The following is a 342-nucleotide window of genomic DNA, read 5'->3' on the forward strand; positions in this document are numbered from 1 at the left end:
GAGCCAGCGGCCCCTTCCAGGGGCGAGAAGAGGGCGTCGCCGTGGCCGGAGCTCGCTGAGGGAGCGGTAGGGTGTGCAGGGCCTTTTCCGTGGTCACCCTCCCTGTGGCGTCATCACTGCTGCACCGATTCCGTGTTTGAGGCGGGAACTCGTGCGATGCTGAAGCCATCACACAGCCCAGGAGCTGGGCTCAGGTCCTGACTGCGCGGACCCCCTCCGCCCGCTCTGTGCTGCCTCTGTTTCTCTTTCAAATTAACAACCAGACTCACAGGCCTCAGGCGGAAGCTGCCCTGTCACAGCTGGCAGGTTTCTCTGCGGGACCAGCGCCAGCCCCGCTCGCGC

Source organism: Myotis brandtii, unplaced genomic scaffold (genome assembly GCF_000412655.1).
Source record: "Myotis brandtii unplaced genomic scaffold, ASM41265v1 scaffold426, whole genome shotgun sequence".
NCBI lineage: Eukaryota > Metazoa > Chordata > Mammalia > Chiroptera > Vespertilionidae > Myotis > Myotis brandtii.